This window comes from Chiroxiphia lanceolata, chromosome 10 (assembly GCF_009829145.1).
Source record: "Chiroxiphia lanceolata isolate bChiLan1 chromosome 10, bChiLan1.pri, whole genome shotgun sequence".
Lineage (NCBI taxonomy): Eukaryota > Metazoa > Chordata > Aves > Passeriformes > Pipridae > Chiroxiphia > Chiroxiphia lanceolata.
In genome coordinates, this window is record NC_045646.1 from 25,113,065 (window position 1) to 25,133,776 (window position 20,712).

The 20,712-nt window shown below is 43.1% G+C and overlaps 1 protein-coding gene across 2 annotated transcripts in view; it reads right to left on the minus strand.

The window, feature by feature from the left end:
* ARHGEF4 (Rho guanine nucleotide exchange factor 4) overlaps positions 1 to 20,712 on the minus strand; it is a 223,791-nt gene that overhangs the window by 53,655 nt on the left and 149,424 nt on the right. The gene's annotated exons all lie outside the window — the stretch shown is intronic.

Consider the following 20,712-nt stretch of genomic DNA (forward strand, 5'->3'; position numbering starts at 1 on the left):
CCACTTCTGCCCCAGCAGTGCAATTCTCCAGCTCTTACTGTGCTGATGGACCCTCTCTCATCATTCTGCTTATGGTTGTGGGCCAGTTTAACAGGAAGAGGGAAGTCTGACAAGGAATTAGCAACAAGGGAACAATGACCAGTTAGGATGAGCTTCATGAGGAGACAAAACCCCAACAAAATAAAACAAAAAATAACCACAGATATGGTCCTTCAAAAGCAAGCTAAAGTCCTCACGATGACATTTCTGAGAAGGTAATGAAACTGTGTTAAATTAAACTCTGAGGAAGAAATCAAAGCCCAGGAAGGAGAGACAGAAAATATTTCAGGGGAGAAAGCAAGCTTCATCACCTCCATTTTAAAGGAACATTAAGAAGAGAAAGCATTCTACGTAACAAAATTAAATTAACATTTTGGTATAATGCCACAAACAGAATTACTGTTGTGAATGAAACCAGCTCCTAATTAGCTGAGAGGTAAAGAGCAAATCTGTTCTTGAAAACAAAAAGGACAGCTCTTCACCGGAAAGCTGAGCACAGGTCCTCTGTGGGTCTGCTGGGCACATCACCCAGGGTAACATTCATCAGCAATAATGCACTGAGCCACCCACTCAGGTTTCAAGAGTTTTTAAATCCCAATTAGAATCTAAATGACTTGCAGGGAGGCTTAAGGGAGTTCTCAGCTCTCTCGGGTAGCACAGATAATTATGGGGAAGAGAGATGTGGATTATGAATGGCTCTGCAGCTCCGACTCCCACGTCACCACTTGCTGCTCTGGCAGCTTAGCCCGCTTTGCCCTGGCAGGCACGGGGCAGAGCTGCCCCCAGCCCCTTCCTGGCTGGTGGAACGATGGTACAACTGGGAGAGGGGGAGCAATTTAAATAGTTTTGAAGAAGAGTGGAAATAATGGGGAAAACAGATAGGAAGTCGCATAAATACACTTTTTTGATCCAAAGCCTAATCCTTTGTTTAAAAATCCTTCTGTTGTACTGCACACAAACTATTAATTCACTGGCCACATTCCCATCACAGCTACTGACTTGGAAAACAGCAGGCACGTCCTCCTGCTCCACGTATTTGTTGTTTATTTACTCAGGTCTGATTACTCACCCATACTGACTTGTTTGCTCTCATTTTTCAGGTGAATGTCTCTGGAAATGCTGTTTACTTTATGTCTGGACATGGGGACCAATTCTAGTTCAGTCCTTTACGCCCTATCACAATCTAAACATTAAATCAATCGTAGCAATCAAAACTAGCACACAAATCCCTTCTAGTGTCCAGGCACATTCTTTACCATATCCTTGGTAGGATAAACAGGTTGGAATACCTGGCACATCATTTACTGTCCCAACAAGTAGCCTTATTCATTGAAGTAGTTGCTATTTAAAGGAGCTGGAGGAGGGGGGAGTTAGGGGGTGTCTAGATGAAACCATCCATCATAATTTTTTGAACGTTTCCTCTGTGGAATACTAAAATGGTTGCTTTCCCTGTTTGTAACAGGTAACAAACACTGACATTCCAAACTCACGTTGAATTTTCACCTGTCCATTTAGCTCTGCAGCTTAGCCCTGTGCCTGCTATGTCTGGAAGTAAAAATCAAACCCAGAACAAACTGCCCTCCCTTGAAGCAAACACCAGCACCACCAACAGCAAAGCTGCCCCTTCATCAGACAACTGAGTCCCAAAATACTGACAGGCTGCTGGTTGGGGCACAACACATCTGACACTGCCTGGAGGGTGTGCTCAGAGTCCATTCAGATCAGCAGTGTCCTCGAGGGAGCTTTTAGCTCACCTGCAAAGATGAAAATACCACAGCCATGTATTCACACCCACTCATTCTTACCCAGAAGTGCAACAAAAACTGAGGAAATTCAAGCAAATGAGCCAGGAAACCAGAACAATAGTTATTTACAGTGGGCAACACCTACTTCAGCAAACATAATGGGTAAAGCAACATCAAAGAGTGTTAGTGCAGCTGACAACCCTGACAAACATGGATTGGACAAGATTTTGTCAATAACATTTCAGGCATTTATTTGTTTTATCTATTTATTTTTAGGAGAGCATCTGCTCCAGATGAATGCTCCAGATTTTCAAAACCTTGTAGGCATATCCCACAGGTTGGAAGATCAGCAAGCTGGCAAAAAGAGACACACTGTTTTCTTAAAAGATTATTCCCCTCTATGATCACAACACTTGCCACTACTTCAGTGCATGGTTACATGTGGCATCCCTCCTAAAGTTTCCTTTGGGTTTCTCTCATCTGTTCCTTGACCAAATGTATGAAACTTGCCTGTGGGAACACGCAAACAGAAGAGCCACTGTCTTACTGCTACTGAGTCTTACTGCTCTGCCTTCACTTAATCTGAGGTTCATCTGAACCAAAGCCCTGGTGCATCCTCAAGCATCCCTCAAAGTCTGTGTTTGAATCTTGTTTTTCTCCTCCAGAAAAAAAATACAAAAGAGCCTCAAAGACTTCAGACAAAACCAATACTTCTAGTCATCACCAGTCCTCAAAAGAAGACTTTGAATGGAAAACATTCCACAATTCTCTGAGGAATTGTTATTCCTCCTACCTCTGCAGCTACTTTCCAAGGATTTAAGTGGAGTTTTCTTAATGCAAGTGTGGTTGTGTCCCAAATCTCACGCTGCCCTTGTCTGTTTTAATTATATTGATTTAGCCATGATGTTTGCTTCACCTCTGAAACAACTTCCTAAGAACACTCCCTGAAGAATGTTAGAAACCCAACTTCTGGTGGGCTCTCACAGAGCCTCCTTTCTTGTACCTGTTACTTTATTAAACAAAGGAAAGAATTCAAACACGTTGTAGGAAATTCCAGTTGATTTATATTTCCAAAGATTCTGTGCTTTTAATATGTCTTTACATTCAAGCACACCCTGAGAAGACCAACAGCTCTGAAGCTGAGTCTTTGCTAAAGATTTTGTTGCAAAAAAGCAAATAGTTTTCTTCAGTCTTAAGTCACAGTCTAGAAACAAGAAAATTCCCCTATACTCTAAGCTTTAGCTACTGGCCTGGAAAAGACCACACTGTAAAGAATGGTTAAGATCATTTTTATGAAGAATTGTCACTATGATGTAAAACAATTCATATCATGGAAGTCTATAAAATGTTGCACTCTGTCATGCCAACTTTGCATGGAAAAAGACAGACAGGAGTCTTTCTTATAGCAGCATAATCCACTTTATAAATGGAATGACTAAAAATGAAGAATTGCTTTTGTAATAATTTAAAGCCTTGACAATGCAGCCACCTTTGGTTAGAGCAAAACTAACTCCAGAGCCTAAAGGAGGCCTGCAAGCCCAAAGCCAGTTTAACCAGGCTGATTGGTGACACAGATGCACTGGGCACGGGCTGTTTCCAGCACAGTCAGCACAAAGAGCCACTGCCTGGCACTTGTGAAAAGCAGCCTGTTTATCTAAGTGTCTGAAGATGGATTTAAGAGGCTAACTTCGAACACTTAAATTTGAAAAATGTGACCTTTGTTTTTTCCCAGAATTCTGCATAATGCCATAAATCTAGTCTTTATCTTTGTGAAGCTATCCAGGCTGACAAGTGGCTTATATCTGTGACCTTGGACCACAGAAGTAATTAAAAATGAATGCCATGAGAAGACTTTCAATTGCTCTTGTGCATTATCAAGTGTAAGTCTCAAGGGGCAGCAAGATTGTTTTGTTGACATTATTTTGAATGACCAGTCTTCATGTAACACACAACACATCTTCTGGTTTCATGATGGGGATGCAGTCTTTTCATTAAAAATACTGCTAAAACTGCTTTACCTTTAGGAAATCCCTCTGTCCCAGTTTATTTTTTAATCTGAGTTCTAAGAAAATCCCTGAGATCAAACTAGCATATATTTCTGAAGGGAAAACAGAAAATCAAGGATTAATATTTTTTAACTACAACAGCCACGATAGCTAAGGGATGAGGCTCTTTGAGCATACGTTTGAATCACGCAATACTGTACAAACAAAGGAGTCAAAATCAGGCTCTGAGTTAGTCGGGGGATTCTTTGGTGTTATTCAGAACAGATTTGAGAGATCAGCTCTGAGCAAGCTACAGGACATGGGCAAGTGTAATCCAGTCTTTATATTGAGAATAGACAAAGACACAGGAGCATCTCCACTGGAAGATGAGTGCACAACAGCAGGGCACCAGGTCAGCTCAGTTTAGAGGGACCTCAGGGACACAGACAAGGTGGACATTTCAAAACCACTCAGACATTGCATATTTACTGTTTTGTCAGTGTAAACTTTGCTGCTGGAGTCCAGGACTGACTGGCTTTAATATTCAGTGGCTGTGTTGAAGACCAGCTCTACAAAGTAATGAAAGAAGGCTGGAGCACAGGGGTGACCTGGGTGAGAGTCTCCTGCCCTCATTGCTTGGCTGGAGTGTGCTTCACACCAGACCCAGCTGCAGGCCCCACACCAGTCAGCCCTCACTACCCCTCCTCCTCAGGGACTCCAGACTTCCCTGATACATGTCATATATGTGAAAGACTTTGCACCAAAATAACTTCAGATTGGGAATGGATGGCAATATTCATAGGAACTATACAGAAGGACAGGCCTTACAGCATTATACATTTGACACTGTTCTTACTGGAGCAGGAACAGAGCTGTCCAGTGTGAAGTGTTTGCTCCCTGGGAGCCTGAGGGTGCAAATAGGATATATTACTGCAAATCAAATGTAAGGAATTATGCTCAAGATACTGGACCTATTGATTGATGCCTCTCAATAAATTTTCAAATATCACAGGGACAAAAGGAGACTTCGTGTTCAATAAAATGTGAACTGGTGTGAGAAGGTACCTTATTTCAGAGTGTTTTCACAACCTTCAGCTCCAGGTCTGAATTGTTGCTGGATGTGACCGATGCAATCTCACCCTATAGCAAAAAAACTCCTCCAAGGAAAATATTATTCTTCTTGAAATATATCAAGTATTCAATTCAAAGCCATTATTAATCAACCTTTTAAATAGAGAAAGCATTCTGTCAAGGTCACATTGGTCAGGGTGCCTTTAATAGTTAAATTCATCACTTAGGATGTTTCCTGTGGGCTTCAACAAGGAAATCAGAACAGCAGAATTGATAAGATCAGCATTTCAGCAAACTGTGAGCCTGAGATGCTAAGTGTGCATTTTGAACTATGAATGCCAAATGACATGTTACCACTTACAGATCACTGGAAGCAACACAGAACATTTTGGAAGCTTTGAAAACTAATTTAAAAGTTGAACCCATCCCCAGCTGGAGACGGTAAAATTAGGTGACAAATATAATCTCAATATTAATTAACAAAAGCTGAACAAGGTCTCTTAGGTAAGAGAAGAAGAAATTTTTTCAGAGGTGAAATTACCTGAAGCAAGTCCATCCTTCTTTTGGCCAGGACATACAGCATTCAGCCAAATGCAGCTGTACCTAAGGCTCATATCAGAAAAGGACACTCTTCCAGAGGGATGGCTGCAGCACTCAAAATCATTGTTGCAAATTTTACAGCAGGGGTGTAACTTGCTTGCAGAATCAACCCAGGCTAAAACAAGACCAGTTCCTTCCAGAGCAAGTCTCTGTGTGTTTTAGTGCATTGCACTGGTCAACAAACCTTCAGTTCTTTATCATTTGTTCGAGCTCATGAAACAAGCACAATAATCTTTTCACTTAGAGGCAGGTATGTCAAATGTGATCTTCGGTGTGTTTAGCCAAAATTTAAAACATTTAATTCCACAGTGCCACTGTTACTGTTTCCATTTACTAATTGATTCTTATGTAGATCCCATATGCCACCAGTTTTGATAGGACAATACTTTGTTTTTGAACAGAAACTGTACATTTATCATTTGTCAAACCTCAGCTTTTCCAAAGTAGCTAAAAAATAAAATAACTTGCTCCAGACTTACAGTTTCAGAAACGTTCCAATTTTCCAGACTTCTCTCCAGTGACACTGGAGAGGTCTGACTGAGGGGCAGGAAAAGAAACAAGGAACCCAAGCCCCTTGCCACCAAGCTTTAGGAGTGCTCAGTGTACAGGATTACCTTGTCTCAGATACACTGGAGGGAGTGCTGTGGTTTACTGGTTACACAGTGACTTGGTCCTTCAGTGTCTAAAAATATCACTGTGCCTCAGAACTAAAGCAAATGGTGAAGGAATTCTTCCAGCAACAACTTGCTAATTTAGAAGTCAAATTTAAATTAACCTTAATTTCCAAAGGTCTTATGCCTGATGCATGTTCATTTAGGATGACCGATCTAGGCATCCAGTTTCTCCTTTGCCTGACAATTTAACCAAGCTGATTTCTCTACTTTTGCAGCCGAATTTTTGCCTGAGCTTTACTCTCACAGATCAAAATTTTATCTTTTGAAAAAAGCAACACAAAAATCCCATGTTCTGGTATCCTTATTCCATTTCAAAATGAAGTTTCAAGGAAAACAAAAACAATCTTCCCATATTTATAAACATATTATTTTCCCCAAACAGAAAACTGCTACAGAGCATGGTGTAGTTGAGGTATATTTAAAATTGCAATGAAAAGGCTACATGTAAGTATCTGTGCATTTTAAGTTGACTGGATGAAATGTAAACGCAAAATCTGTCACTTTAGATTATATTTCTGTGAAACCAAGCTCCTAACTTATTTTCATATTCATTGTGAATGGTTCTGTGCAGGAACATCATCTTTTAAGTTAAGGTATAGCTCTTGTATCTGTCTTGTAAATTTAAATAACTGTTTTCAGCTTTGGTGGTATTCCCCTGCACCAGAAGCCCAACTTCATCATTTCTGAGTGACAGCCTATGTAATGCAGGATTATTACATCAAAGGGCAACACTGAAGTATCAATAAAGGAAAGAGGCCCCCAGGAGACTACTGTCAAAAGATATAAATTTCTTCCTCCAATATGAAAACAAAAAAACAAACCACCTCTAAAACGAATTCCCAGAAGATGCCTGTCCAGCCTGGAAAGCCATCCATCTTTGCTTTGACAGTGGCCAGTGCTCTCAGCACCAAAAACATTTGTTTTACTTGACAAGTACGGGATGTGTAAAGAGCGACCTGGAGAGACCAAGAGGAGGGAAACCCCAGCAGGGCAAGGCACACACGGCGTGGGACTGCTCTGCACACCAGGGCAGGTCTGCAGTGCCTCCCCTTAACAGGCACTGATTTTTCCCCAAAAGCAGCCATGGGAAACATTGGTCTAGTGCTTCTCAGTTTCTGCAAAATCCAGAGTTCAAGGACAGATGAGAATAGTGAGAGTCTTGTTGATTTATTCTAAAGGAGATTTAAAAGAGAATTATTCTAGTGATTAAAATCACAGAGTGAAGCATGTAGCACATGCTGGGGATCATGGAAGTTTAGCATGCTGTTAAAATTCATGACAAAATTTAGGATGCATTTTGAGTCCAGAGGGCCATTTGGGTGCAGCCCTGGCAGATATTCCACACACATCCCTTTGGTGCTGGGCATGCTGCATTCCCAGCGTGTGGCTGAACTGCAGCGCTCCGTGTCAGCCTGACTTGGGAGTGATGCCGCAGTGCAGCGCCTTTGTGAGCGCCTGGGAGAGCAACATGATTAACACACCTCATCCCTCACCCCGGCTGGGGATGGCCAGCACTGCTGGCAACTGCAGGCCTCTGCAGGACCTGGCAGACAAGTGCAGAGGATACTCTTCAGCCATTCCGGTGTTGCCCGTTCCACTCACAAACTAGCCCAAAGCAAACTCACAGATCTTTACAAACTGGCTTTTTGTTATTATCAACAAAATGTGTTGATCCTCAGTTCTCCCCTTCTTTCTTCTGAACAAAACCAAAAGATGAGGGAAATAGGGACCCACATCACCCTGTTGCAACCTCCCCACCTTCACTGGCCTCAGCTTTGTAGAGCTTTAAATCCCACCGCGTTAGCCAGCAGCCCCTCCAAGGAGGCCATCCTGCAGCTGGCAGAGCCATTATACGTGCAGGTGATGTATATAAATCTCTTCACAATCCTGTTTCCTCACACCTTGATTAATTACATTTCTGTCTGCCTTCTTTCCTTTCAAACACAAATGTAAAGGACAGCCTCCGAAAATGGGACGTTTTTCCCCTTTTGAGTCCCTTTCTGAACTCAGCAGGTGCAATTCCACTGAGGGCAGGAAACTGCCATTTCTAGACTCTGTTCCTGGCGTCTGCTTATCTTTCCTGCTGAAAACGTAGCAAATGTCATCAAAGTGTATCAGAAGTTAAACAATCCCCTTGACTCCAGTACCCCATTGCTGTAAATACAGTCTGAGCTTGTTTGAACTGGAAATTGCTGTTCTTGGGAATAATTGCTCTGTACACAGCACTGCCTCCAATCGATCCCAGGACACATTTTCTGAGCTGTCTGAGTTTTCATTACTAACCTCACAGTAACCTTAAAGGTTTGAGCTCTTTCTCTACAACAAACTGCACAGATCCTTTGTTGCATAATCTCAAAAATGTCAACAGCAAAACAATCAGAACAGGCACAACGGCACTTGCCTGATTTCAATATAGTGTGGCATTTCCAGCCTGATAAAGGTTAGAGAGTTCTCTGAGAGGGGAAAGAAAAACGCTCCCCATGTGCACATCTCTCTTTCAGTGGTGAACAGACTGAAACTAGATGGGAGGGAAAACAAGAACAGATGAATTCACAACTAGACAAGGCAGTAGCAGAGCGATGATGAAAAGTATAATTAGTACCTCTATTCTAATTAGTACTCTAAAGCAACAAAATAGCGTCCTTTGATGTTGGCCCTCCCAGATGTTGGCTGAGGTGAAAGCAATATTGTTGGCACAATCTGTGAATATTTCACTTGTCCCCATCATTTCTCATCACATTCTGCAGTGGTTGGGATCACCAAAGGTATGAATTGTCACTTCAGAGTGGGCTTGGGTACTAAAACCCAAAATCCAGGAACTTCTGGCACCCAAATACTGTAGTCATGGATCATCTCAGTTCCAATGGCTCCACCACTAAATCTGCAGCATCACTTTTTAGCCAGCTTCAGTTTAATCTAGCCTTTTGGGAGGCAGAGAAGCATATTATCAAGATGATACTGTTTTGAAAAATGGGTTCTGAGACTGGTAAAAGAGACTGGGGTTGATGAAGAAATGGTAGGTTTTCTCAGGTCCAAAATGATGGCAGCTGAAGAACTGATCTGGACATTGTGAGGAGAAGGCTTCCATGCTGCTGGTGACAGTGCTGAGGCATGGCTGTGTACAGAACACATTTGATTCTCCTGTCCCTGACTATTGCTAGAACCAGTGAAATCTGCCAAACCCAGGTGAGAGCTGAGTTGGGTCTGTGTGAGGATGAATTCTTGGTTTGACAACTACTTTCCTCTCCCTTTTGGGGAATGGAAATAGTGTGAACTCAATCTCACCACAATTGATGCTAGTTCCTCAGTTTGTTCCTCAGAATAATCACAATTAGATCTCCCTTTGGAAAACAACTGCAGGGAAAGGAGAAATCTGCATCTAATTCAGTCTCCTGTCAATATTTTGCTAGGCACAAAAATCAACATCTTCAGCACGGTCACAGAATTGATTACCTGGAAATAGGAGTTTTAGGAGAAAAAAATTCTCACATTAAAATTCCAGGTATTTCCACAGTCAACAACAAAAGCCAGAATCACACAGTGTGCAATGAGAGCCCAGAGCAGACACTATCCCTAAGGCACCATAAAGGTGAGATCACACCAGGAGGCAGCAGCAAGAGAAGGAATCATGCAGGACTGCTCAGTGGGCTCACAGCTGACCACTCTGTCTTCCAGCAGAGAGAGCAGCAGCAGCAGCAACTTTATCAAATATTAGCAAGCAAAGGGGAGGGAGAGATCGGGCTGCTTCATACCCTGAACAGATTTTCCTTGCTCAAACAGGACCCATAATGCAAAACAGTTTTCCCCCCAGTTACTAATTTATACATCCAGCATCAGTGAGTGAGGCTGTTATTACTCATACCCTCAGTAATTTCACTTTTCTCTGTGTTATATGGAAAAAGCAGAGCTAGACCAAGCTGAATAGGAAGGCAAGCAAAGAGAGAGCCCCGAGTATCACAGTACTGGTTTACTCCAAATCATTAGAGTTACATCATTTTCCTTTCCCACACTAAGGCACATCTACAAACAGAAAATTCTCTTCTGCTTTTAAGAAGGAGTTTTAAAATTTGTACTCAGCCTATACCCCTTCCATCCATGATTGTCCTTCTCTAAGACCCTCATGATTCAAAGTTCCTTTCCCTCCTGATGAGGAAGGATCCATCTTCCAGCATACTGTCAGGGTAGAATATTTTCTGAATACATTGTTAGTGCAGTGCAGCACAGTACAAACCTTTGAATGTGCCACTCCTCATCTTTGTATTCCATTTACTCAATTTATTAAGAAGAAAAACAACAACTCCTAAAAGTACAAATACTATATCTGAACTCAGGATATTCTAAAATTTCTCCTAATCTGCCACCTTTCCTTCTCAGAATCACTGGTTAAACACTTGTCATAGTTTGAAATTGGCCCCCCCGAGAGGCTGGGGGGGCTCAGAGGTGATTGGGTGCCAGGACAGTGTTCCCTGGAGAGCCAGTCACCACTCATGTTGGTCGCTTCTGCTCAAAATCATAAATCACAGCATTGGAAGCTGTTGGCAGTTCTGTCTTGGTTGTTGTGCTGTTGGTGTCTGCTGCGTGTAGGTGCTGAAGGCCAGGGGGTGGCTGGGCTCCTTCTCTCCCCCTCCGGGGGGAAGGGGAGGCCTGCGGCCCCCCCAGCTCTGCCTAGGCCAGAGTTAGAGACAGCATTGGAACGAGTGCATGTTTGTGAGGGATGCGACTCACAAACAACTGGTAAGTGGGAGAGAGAGAGAGAGAGAGAGAGACAGGCCCTGTGGCCAGGCCCTCTTCTCCTCCCCCCCCACCTTTGCAGCCAAGCTGTAGAGGAGGGCTGGTTTTCCCTCTCGCTGTTCAGTGAGAGTGGATGCGAGGCTCGGCATTGGAGCAGAGCCAAGTGGACGGGCAGGAGGAGGCTCGATTGCTAGGGAGAAGATTCCCAGGCAAGAATTGGAGATGGACCCCCAGAGAGAGAGAGGGGCCCGGAGGATGTCTCTGCTGTGATCTAAAACGCGGGACAGCCGAAAACCCGAGGAGAAATCAACATTCCAGGACACAGATGCTTGATAAGCTGAACTACGCTGCAGCAGCCTACAAACCGAGGTATGAAGCAGAGAGAGAGAGAGAGAGAGATCACACAGCAGCAGAAGAACAAGGACTCAAAGCTATCTTCTTGGACTTCCTGAGGAGGAGAGACTGCAACAAACAACTAGAACTTGGTGAGGGGGAGTGTTCAGGAGCCCAGAACACTCCCACGGCAGACTGTGTTACATATCAGCCTTGAAAAGCTGCTCCTGGACTAAAGTTAAAAGGAGGGGCTTGAAAGGACTGACTGATAGAAATGTAATATATATATATAGTTGCTTTTAGTTTGTACGGTATATTTATTTGTGTAAATAAATGTATATACTTCTCCCTTCCCCTACAGAAGCCTCTGGTCTGAAAGTTTCTCTCCGGTGTTAGGATAAATTGTGAGAAGGGGTGGGGGGAAGCCTGAAAAATTGGATTTTGGATTTCTAATGTGGCTCAAACTGCCACAACACTGCAAGGAAGGCAAGATCTTTGACCAAATCCACATACTCTTTACCCGTAGGCTTTTACAGGATGATACCAGCCCCACAGCCACAATTAAAATGCTGTAGAAGGGGCAGATTCCTTCTTGCTGCCACTCAATATATATTAATCTTCACTGTAGCAATAAGAGAGGATTTGGGCCTTGGAAACAACACATGAAGCCACATAAATATGTTCCAGAAATAGTTTGAAACAATTCAACTACTGGAAAAAGCCTCTTAAATCTCTGACTAATGGATTGCATTTATCCAGTGAGAAGCAATGGGCAAATTTTGGCTTGAGAGAACAACTTGTGAATTGTATTCCCAGGCCCCACAAACATCTTAATCTGGGTTCTATTGAGGAGGATGTTGAGAGTCTACTTCGTTTTTCTCTCGGTCCAGCATTTGATTTAGATCTCCTTCAATCCTTCCCCTGCTGCCAGATGACCAAGTGTGCAGCTGAATGCAGCTACATAGAGATAACAACAACGTGGAGATGGCCTGGAGGCATCTCAGCAGAATCTAGAGCTCTCATTCCCAATGGGCATGCAATACCATTTTTAGGAGTTGCTGACCTGTGTTAGAGAAAGAATGGGGTCAGGAAGGCAAGAAAACACAGACGTAGCACAGCATTGCTGGACTACAGTGAGTGAGACAGCCCACCAAAAACTGCACGTACCATGAACTGTGAGCAGCACACTGCTGCTGAAAATATCCCCTGAGAATGTTTGGCCTCTGCATTCTGTGTCCCACATACCAGGAACTGATCATGTCAGTAAAAAAGTTAAACATCATCAGATCTAAATTAGTCACAAGCAATGATTTTTGTTCATTTTTGAAACAGAATGGAGACTCACCATAGATAAGTTCTATAGGAGGGGGGGTGCTAAGCTGCCTAGAACCTAAACTTTATCTCGTACTTCCTCCCTACATGACTCACATAGTTTGAAATACCTGTGGGACCATCCAGGTACCCTACTAAGTCTACAAACAGTCACAACTCAAATACTTACACGACATGCCACTGAAAGTGGAAAAGGGGGACCTGTGAAGTCATCTTCATCCTTTACAAATACATAAAATGCTTTTAAATACATAACAAGTTAGCAGGAAATAAATATATTGAAAACATAGCTGTGCTCCTAACTGTGCAGAAATTATTTAACCCAACTTTTTCCAGAGTACAGGAGTATAACTAAATTTATTTACTGTGCAATAATAAAAAGGTCACTGAAGCCAATTTCTTGTATTGCACCTCAAAGCCCAGTGTTCATTCTGACCTTGTCTTAATAAGGCAAGACTGGAAGGGACCCTCACAAAGTCCTCTTGACCACCCATCTGCTCCAAAATTTAATCAACGGCCACAGTGGTTTTTGAGAAAGGCTTTCCCAGCCTCCTTCTGAAGACCTTCACTGATTGAGACTTCACAGTCTCTCCAGCTAATCTTCCCAGGGCTTCTCCTAACATCCATTCTGAGCTTGCCACAGATTTCCCAGCCCCATCTACCCCCCAATTCTCCCCACCACATAAGAAACAAATTATTCACTTCATAACACCTTTTTAAGGCATTTCAAGATTCACAGATTCCTCCATTCTCCTCTACTGCACACCCCTAAAATTATCCAAACTTCTGTTGATCATGTTCCCCAGATTACTCTCATTACTTCCTTCTGGATCCTCTCCAACTCATCCCACAACATTCTTATTGTGGTGCCCAAAAATATGCACTGTATTTCCTTTAAGCCACTACACATACACTTAACAAGTCAGCCTACACACTGTTTCATACGTAAAGCTAAGCACACCCAAATGACAGCGTTAGGAGTTCAGGTCAGCTTTATTTTAAATTACAGAGAAGAGTGATGTAGTGATTTTAGACTAGATTGGGGAAAAAGAATATATCTGCCGTGAACTGGCTCCAGTGTAGTTAAGGGCACTGTGTTTCTGGGCACCAGTAGCTGTTGCTCTCTTCACAGAAGTTCAGTGCTATTCCTTGAGAAAGGTGCCAGGCAGCTACACACCTGCTCTTTAAACCCAGCACAACATGTCCTGGCACAGTCACACTCCGATTTGGAAAATCTCTTACTGTGCCTCTGGATGTGCACCAAGCACAGAAAGCACAGGTCTGGTACCCACTTTGGCCTGAACTTTCAACACCCCTCCCGAGAGCTCTGCTGAACCTGGATGTCTCTCATTTTCACTTACTTACTGCAGCTCAGGCAGATCCTGGAAAGAGACCTGTCAGTTCTTATTGTGTGCAGCTCAGTGACCTTCAGGAGACAACAGTCTTGCTGCTGAGCATTTTGTTTAGCAAAGAACCGAGGAGAAAAGCACAGAGCCAGGTCCCTGTCTTGCAAGAGTCACACCACTCATTGATCTGTTCTCCCTAATGCAAAAGGACAGAGTCTTCCCTTCCCTTTTTTTCTACCCAGTTAGCCTGACTATAAATGTGATTGCACTGATAAACATCCACAGCAAGAGATCATTTGCCCAAACTAATTAACTGCTGCCACCAAATCACCATGTAATATTTCCACTAGGAAAGTGCAGCCTACACTGCTGGGTGACATTTAGCTTTTAATTGCTCTCAGTCACGAGCAACAAAATATCAGATATTATTATTTCTGTTGGTTAAAGTTCCTCCTCTAGATAAAACACAAGCCCTGTCCAATACCATCACAGGAGCACTAATGCACTGGGTTAAGCTGCAGCAGAGGCTGAGGTCGGGGGAGCTGCCTCGGTACACTCTGGATCCCCCAGCCCCCAAAGGGAAGAGGACATGGGAAGAAGGGGATTAGGACAATCTGATGCAGTGCAGCATCACTGGGGCACAGCAGGGAGGAAGGAATGCTCAGGGCAGTAAGTCATGCTGAGCAGAATACTCCCACTCAGCCTGATTCCAGCCAAGGGGAATGGGGAGCAGCGCAGTCAGAGGGAGCAGAACAACACACTCTCAAACCTACTGCTCTCACTGCATTTTGAAAGACTGTAACCAGCAGGGTTTGTTCGGAGGGGTTTTCATCTGTGCAAACAACGGCAGAGCAGCTGCCCTGGGAAATGCTGTCTTGCTCCAATTAGCTCATGGCCACTCACCAGCCGACTGTCCCGAGAGCAGCAGCTTGCAGTGGGAGCATGACTTCCAGCCTCACTTCAAGCACCATTAGGAAATTGCTCTGGCCAATTTGCAGTTTTTATTTTAATCTCTCAATAAACCTGCCTGTTGATTTTGTTCTGACAGTACCATGCCTGTGCTGTGGAGACCAGAGAATCCAAGGGCCTGAAGCCACTGCAATATGAGCCACTCAGCTGATGCTGGTAATTAGGACCAGCTAAGAGTCAAGTAAGGCATGCACCAACATTTTAATGCTCTCTTAAATCCTAGGATGGGCAGGGCACCCAGGCAGCAAACACAACAGCTTTCTGGACTGTATTCCACCTGGTATCTTGCAGCCAGCAGAACAGCAAGGCTGTGCTGGGGTCAGGAATGAAGCTGTTAATTCAAGGGAGTGGCTCACCTTGCTGTACAGCAGATGTATGAGGAATAACAAGGTAATTTAAAAATTTTAATTCAAGACTGAAAGGATCAATACCCAAGTTAGCCCAGAATGACCTAGCTCCAGAAGGAGCATGGATTCATCAATTCACTTTGGCCAAGTTGATTAGCCAGGCTGTGACAGGTCCCTGTCACAACTTGGCTATGAAGATCTAACCCACACAGACAGATCTGCTTATGCGTAACTACCTTGGAAGTCTTTCACAGTGCTGGGTTTTGACAGGTAGAAACTAACTGTCAAGCTTTCTATCCACAGATCTTTCCAGGAAAGAACTACCAAATTCCATTTAAAGTTCTCGTAAAACAGGGTCCACAACAAACCAAAACTGAATATCAAAGGCTAAACTGTGAATCCTTTGCTCAGCTTAGCATATAAAACTTCTCTGCAGCTGTGCCTTGTAAACCAGTGACATGTCACAAGTGAGCACGAGCTCATCAGCCCAGGTAAATGGCTCTCAATTCACACTGTGCTGCAGAACAGTCCAGAGCAAAATCCAGCACTGCCTGCCAGCCCCAGCTCCTAGAAACACAACCTCAGCTGCCCTCTTTTGCCCTATATCCTGAACTTTATTCCCTTTTTCAGTATAGCCTTATAATCAAGCACAGCAAGTGGGGACTGTGAGCTCAAAAGATGTGGTAGTTTACAGTTTTCTTCTCTTGCTTAAGCAAGTAGTGTTTTGAAAGAACAGGAATTATGTACCAGAAAAGGGTGCTCAAGCTGCAGACTAATTTTAAAAATAATTTAATCCTCTAGTTGTTCATACGATTCAGGCCATAAGTGCAGCTTTCCTCTCTTCCACACAGTCTTTAGTGAGGAGAAAGACAAGTGATCAGCAGCACAAGAACTCAGATGCTTCCTGGAATTGTTGGGATTTAATTCACATGCTTAAAATCCAGGCATCACAGGGCTTTTTGCAATATAATCCCAAAGCTGCTTACAGGCCAACTCAAGATAAAAATTATTGTTGTGCCTGCCTGGTTACATGAACATGCAATAACCTCTCAGATGCCGGTGCCAAGGGCTATGAATTTACCTCAATGTATGTGTTTTATATATAGCAATATGCTGTCATTAAAACAAAGCTCTACAGAAGTCACATCTTAGTCATGGTCTATAATCTGCCCCTGGAAACAATTGTGCTGTCCACTTACTCCAAGAACAACAATTACTTTTTGCTGCACAAGTTTTGCTCAGTATGAGCATGTTCCAAAACTGAAACAGGATTTTTTTCCCCAAAAAAGCTTGGAATAGCTCCTTGTATTACCAGCATCCAGAGAGACTTATTACACCACCACTCTCCCAGGCAATTTAAGGACATAGATCCTCTGCTAGGTGGGAGTACACAAGGGAACAAGCTGCCATACAAGGCTGACAGTGGAAAGCAGAGACAGACAAAGCCATTTGCTGGTAAAAGCATTGAAAATGAAGCAAGATCTCCTCATTCTTACTTTTGTAGGTTTTGTTGCACCACTAACTCACCTGTACCATTACCTGCAAACACACTCAGACAGGACTAAATATTAATTTCTGCCAATTCCCCAGCTGTACTTCCCAGTAGAATAGCTCCTGGAGCTCTTACCAGTGGGAGGAAGACACAATATCATGGTTTTTGTAAACAGACCTGAAAGCTCTCTTGGTTTTGTAATCATCTTATACAACTGCTATCAGCCATGACAGCATCCTTTCAGATTATAATGTCCTGAGACATGCAGATAGGAAAGACTTGCCTAAGGCTACTCTTCTACAGCTTGTAAAACTATTAATAAAAATACCTAAGCAAAGACTTGGCTTTATTGCTATAGATTAAATGAAAAGGCAACTGTGCAAGAAGTCTGGCCAGAAGGATTACATTATTATTGATCTGGTTATTGTCTGATCAGGTCAGCAGTAGGTCAGCAGCAGGACTCACATTCATGCTATAAAGCCCAACCATTTAGGGATTTGTCCTCTTAAGGCAGACTTGCCTGCACTGCATAGGCTGGGATTGGCAGGACTCCAGTGCTACTGCAATACATTTGCAATGGACTAAAATTCGCTATTTTGGCTGCACTTTTTCAAGCTGCAGAAGGAAGCCCATGTGGCAGAATGGCCATATATGTGGTTTGCCCAAAGGATAGAGTGCAGCAAACCCCTGGATTTATGCTTTGCAGAAAGGAAGCAAAAGCTGTGTTTGCAGCATTTGATGGTCCTTCCACTGCTGTGCATCTCTCAGCTTTGCTTTCTCATTAGGCAGCAGCAGCCATCCAGAATGCCTGACTGCTCTACTATCTGCACAGGAAATGGGCATGACACCAAAGCCAGCGAGCCTGGGTCACATTCCCAGCAGTAATTACAATGGAGAAAGAAAATAGCAGGGAAAAAGACAATACCCCAAATCAAGTGGTGGGATGACAGGAGAACACACTTCTGTGCTTCAAAATATCCACAGAATCAGCTCTCTGTAATTCATTCTGCACATTATTCCTTCAACCCATACTCATACCAGGACACTCCTCTGATTTTGCTTGGGAACAGGAGTGCCTTGCCAACAGTCACATTCAGGACGAGCATCACAAGCTTCCTAATGCACACAGCATGCTGTTTGCTAGCAGCAGGCCAGGATGTTATTGTTCTCATGGACTCATGCTGGCAAGAAGTCCTCTCTCCACCCAAACCCACAGAAAACTCTCAAAGCTGGAATCTCGTACTTCCCTGTTTTGGAATCCCTCCATTCCAGAGCTATCACAGGTGCTGAGCAAGCGTCAGACTTGCACAAACCATACCTGGCACTCTGTGGCCTGGTGATCCCGTGCTCAGCTACATATGGATTGTGTGGGAACTCAAAATGCTTTCAAGCACCCCTGAGTTTATGCTGTCTCCATTCCCCACTATTTAGGTAACTTTGGATGAACCAGGAAAAAAAACATAAAAGGGAAAAAATAATTCTGGAGAAGCCTTTTCTAGACTCAGTAAATGCATCAAGAGACTGGGGAAACATTCACGTTCTGAGTAACAGAAAAGTGTGGAGGTTTTTACTTTAAAGGGCTTGATATCGTCATTCAGAACAAATAGTTTAAACCAGATTGCAGGTCTCACCTGTGTTTTTCTGGGGGGAAGGAGAGGCAATGAAAGAAACCCACAATTTATCTTAGAAAGCCTGTTCTTAGAGCTGCCTCACTCTAGATGTGCAAAGATTTGGGCTCACAACAGAAGACTCCAAGACAATTTAACAAACTGTTTTTCCTGTGGCAATCCTTGGTGTAAATAAACCAGAAACCTTATACCCATTGTGGATACGTATCTTTATTGCACACATCAAGAGACACCATCCTGACTTTGCCTCTCCTGCAAACCAAGGGTCCAGGAAAGAGCTTTAAAATCAGAAACAGAAGCAGGCATTTGAGAGAAACAGTGGCAGAAAGCTCCAGGCTGAGGCCATTACTGAGGTCAGGATGATTCTTAGCCTGTGCTTTCTATTTTTCTGACATTGCTCCAGATCTTCAGTATCCCAGCTATAAAAACATTCCTCTTAGGAGAAGCACGGGAGTAAGAACAAAGAGAGAGGGTTCCTTCAAGAGCATACACACACTAAGGAAATCCAAAACAAAGCACATCAAACACTGTTACTTTATAGAGCCTATAACGTGTATGTCACAGTTAATGTCCTGTTATCTTGGCAGATGCAGAAGACTTGCTTTACATTTCAGCTGAACAGGAAATGTGGCTAAAACCTCAAATTTATTGGTAACATGCAAGTCATGGTTTGTGTCTCAACCAGAGAGGAATCCATCCCCAGAACCTATGACCCTGTAAATCTAGCTGATTTTGGATAGGAATGCAAACGTATCAACCAACAATTAGACCAGCCTCCCATTCTTGCTAATGGAGATTTCTTGCTTCAGTCATGATACAGAAATTAATTATAGTCTTTTTTAGATATCAAAGCAAAAATTATATCCAAGTGTTCAAATAAATCAACCGAACATGATGGCTTAAAGGAGAGTAAGCAAAATCTCAACCACTCAGTAAGAATTGCTCTTTCTAAATTGACTTCCTAGGCAAGGTTAGTCCCATGCTGATCTCAGCACAAGTAACCAAAGACCTGCTCAGGAAGGGTGGAATTCAGTTCTCTCTCCTTGCACAGCTTAAGCTAACATATAGTCTCTTTAATCATCAAATCTGTTTAGCCTCCATAGGCATAAACAACTCTCCAGGAATGTAAAGAATTGGACAGGGCCATTAATACAGGGCCTAGAGCTCCAAATCTTCAATTTGACATTAATTGTCAGAAAAGCATGCAAGATAGAGGATTCCAGATGCTTTAACCCAAACATCTCATTTCTGCACAGTGTTTGTGGAAGAAATTTATGCTTATAGTGCAAATGCAATGGTAAGAGTCTCTTCAGGGCAAAAAGATCACCAAATGATGGTAGTTCTAATTATTGCTTGACTGTGACATCCCCAAGCCCCTGGCACTCAAGCCTTTTTTGCTTAGAAGCATCTGGCTCTTGGGTTACCTGAGCACAAAAGCTAGCAGGAGTCTGGGAATTCCCACACGGTGGATTTTTCCTTAAGAAGGACATATGCTGTAAGAAGAACTCCCATGGGTCAGAAGGAGCTGAGGTTCTTTTCAGTTGTTGGTGTAAAATTCACAAAGAAAAAAGTATCCTTGTTTGAGGAAATAACCTTTAATGCCAAAGCCCAGTTCTCCTGGCATAGAGAAGGCCCCCTGTGACAAGTGGAGCAATAGGGGCTTCTTGGAAGAGAAATGCCTACACAGTTTGGGGGTGGGGAGGGAGAAGCTATTCAACTGGAAGGACAGCCCTGGCACACGGAGAAACATGTACAGATTTGCTGTAAGGGAATTTAAGACTGGGGAGACATTTTGGCTGCAGAAGGCTTGTAACTTCCAGAGTAGTAAAGTCATGGAACAGCCTCCTAAACAGCAGTGATAAGGGCAGGACAATATAGTTAATTTAGAGACACTGCTGGAAAATAAGTTATAGAACAGAGCTGGCGACTAGAGAAAAATGATTGTTCTTATTGGAGACTACAAGACAGTGACTCAGCGAGTCCCTGATGGCCCTGTATTTTCTTTTAAAATTAACTAAAGAGGAGAAATTAAGGATCACTCACTACCGAAAAAACTAAACCAAACAAGAAAACCTTCATAAGCAAAGCACCCACATTGGAAACCTGTGCTGAACACTACTGCATGTAAGGACATGGGTTCTGCTGGATGTTCCAAGCCATTCCATACCCCTGTGAGGATGCTAACTCCACATGCACAGGAAGAGGTGTTGAGGAGCCAAGGGTACAGGCAGGGGATTCCAAGAGTGCTCTGTCCAGCACTTCATGGTCAGCTGTACCTGGGCTGCCCTTCTGACCACATGAAAGACATTCAAATCCCTGTCTTGGCACCCTCAAATAACAGGCACATAAACCCCCTTATGAATCAAGGGTTATTGGACAGTGTACAGAAAAGGTTCATTAAACTATAAGGGAACCTGGAT